The sequence below is a fragment of the Asparagus officinalis genome, chromosome 9 (genome assembly GCF_001876935.1).
Source record: "Asparagus officinalis chromosome 9, Aspof.V1, whole genome shotgun sequence".
NCBI classification, from domain to species: Eukaryota; Viridiplantae; Streptophyta; class Magnoliopsida; order Asparagales; family Asparagaceae; genus Asparagus; species Asparagus officinalis.
Window position 1 is genome coordinate 26532343 of NC_033802.1, and position 2783 is coordinate 26535125.

Below are 2783 nucleotides of genomic sequence, written 5' to 3' on the forward strand. Positions count from 1 at the left end.
CTCTCTATCTCTCTCCTTTCTTATAGAGTGCCCATGGGCACTCTATAGAAAAACCCTAAAATAATAAGTTAAGTCTTCTAAGACCATCTTCAACCCATCGCACCAAAATGGTGCAAATTTTGCACTAAAATGGTACAAAAGTCACATCAAACAGTAATTCATCTCCAACCCACTGCACCAATTTTTGCACCAAAAAAGAATATTCTCAGTATATTCATTTTTATCTACTTTTATATTATTTTTTTTATTCCCTATATTTTTAACTATTTCAACAATTAATTAAGATATTATTGGGGTAAAATATTATAAAATATTACAATAAAATATTATTTTATTAATTAATATTATTAGGGTAAAATTATAAAGTATTATTTTATTATTTTTATTATTGATATTACCAAAATATTATATTTAAGAACACAACAGAAAATAAAATACGGTAAAAAATAACTTGATGAACAGTAATAGAGCGATGAACAGTGTGACGCCAAATATGGCGTCACACTGTTCATTTGCACCAAAATGGCGCAGGAAATGGGGCATGGTTGGAGAAGGAATAGTGTCGTTGCACCAAAATGACGCGGGAAATGAGGCATGGTTGGAGATGCCCTAAGAAATGCGCGCAAATGCACAGGGGCCTGATCTGCCCTTTTGCGGTTCGAGCTATCAATGTACAAAACTTTGCTAGAATTAATCCTCAATCCTCAATAAATATCTCCACAAGATCCCCCCAACGCCCCCCCCCCCCCAAAAAAAAAAAGGGCTATAAACCTAGCCACCTTAATTTAGACCAAAAAAAACTCCAACTTGCACTAATGGACACGTTCCAGGAAGCATCATGCACATGTGAAGATGCTACATATCTTCACTATATTTCTATTCATTCAAAGAGAATCTAACAACTCATCTCAACTGCAACAAGTGCATTCAATTCATACCAAAGTTTCAAATATCTCCACTCTAGCTCTATAGAATAGTACATAACCGGTTGTCTTCAAACAAAATTTTACAGCAAGTGAACAAAAAAAAAAAAGAGTAAAAACAAGCACTATATAACAATATGCTACACATGTAATCAAAAAGAATATTGACAGCCCACATGGCCGCTTTAATTGTTCATTACTTGCTCATAGACTCAAAGAAGGAAGGGGAGAAGAAAGAAAAAAGAAACTCACTTTATTACCGCCTCCCTGAGGAGAGAAGAGGGAGAAAATCAGTTGTTCACTTGGCACTTGTTCTTGAGGGAAACTGGCTTTCCAAGCTTAGTCTGATCCATTTTCACCGAGCATTGAACATCAACAAAGAACTTGGGCTTCACTAGTTTCCCCAGAACATAAGCTCTAGATCTCACGGTGAAGGCCAGATTCAGGGGAATGGAGGGCACAGTAGCATTAGTCTTCTCCTTAACGCTGGTCAAGCTTGCTCCTCCCCCATACAAGGGCACTCTGTTGCCCATCACCACCACTTTCAGATTCCTCTGGCTCTTTCTCGACTGATAGAACTCATTAATCTTCAGAACCCAAACCCCCAAAAAACGAACAAAAAAAAATTAGAATCCGAATCAAATCAGGAGTAGCGAAAAAAAAAATGAGGAAACGGGTAGTCAAGCTCGCTTACGTTTCCGGTAGCGTTTCCGGTAGCCAGCGTGAGCTGGGTGTAGGTTAGATCGATGGGGGTTGACGTGACGTGAACTCCGAAGAAAGACCCAGTGTTCCTGAACCTGAGCCTGAGGGTCGAGTTCAGCGTCGCCATGTCGGTGGGCACCAGAGACGCGTCGGTCCCGGCTTGTATATTGAAATTCTCAAACGTAATGCTCTGTGCGGCAGCCGAAAAGAAAAAGAAAACGCGACGAAAATGTTTAGATATTTCTCTCCGCGCGCGAGGGCTTTCGAGATAATTTCGTCAAACGCCTTACCTGCACGACGACCTCGGGCTTCTGCCCGCGGGCTGCTCCCCAGAGGATGAATGGTGAAAGAAGCTGAAGAGCGAGCGACGAAAGCGAGCGACGAAGATGGGGAAGTAGCAGCGACGGGGGATCCCTCTCGTCCTCGTCCTCGCGAGAGGCCCTCCTCTCGATCACGTCGATCTCCTTCCAGCTCTGCCTGCCCCCTTCGCTGCGCCCCTGCGAAGCCGCGGCCTTGAGGGGAGCCGGAGAAGCGGGAGGAGATGGACTCGCGTTGGGGAGCTGTGCGGCCCGACGGAGGCAGTTGGATGGGGAGGGGAGCCCATGGGGCCTGAGGACCGCGGGTGGAGTGGAAAAAACGACCCCGGGGGGGCCGTCGTTTTCTCGCCATCGTTGGGAGTCGCCGGGCGGACCGCCCGGGACTGGACGTTAGTAGACGGGGCGCCTCCGGCGAGCGCGGCCGGCGAGGAGGCCCGGCGCCGAGCCTTGTTACCTCGAGTCGGTCTTCGCGTGGTGCATTTTCTTTTCTTTTTTTCCCCCACTTCCTTTTTTCCTCGGTAGAGGGATCGGGGGGTGGCGATCTGAGGGCTCCTTCTTCTTCTTCTTCCTCTATTCCTCTCTTTTTTAGGTTGGTTATTAATCTTCTGATGGGTTGTTTCCGTGAGACTTGACTAATAAGAAGGTTCCTGGAGTGGTGGCGTGAGCGTCAGTGCGGAAAAGGTTTGTTTCGGGTTAATGTAGGATTTTTTTTCTTAATATATATATATATATATACACACCTTCTACATTTTCCGTATTTGCATTTATACCCACATATTTGTAGTTTGTAAATCTCACGTTGGTATCGTCTTTTAGTTAATTTAACTCTCGGATTGGTATT

General features: G+C 44.6%; 1 pseudogene; it reads right to left on the bottom strand.

Moving 5' to 3' along the window:
* Nucleotides 904–2229, bottom strand: LOC109823318 (annotated as a pseudogene).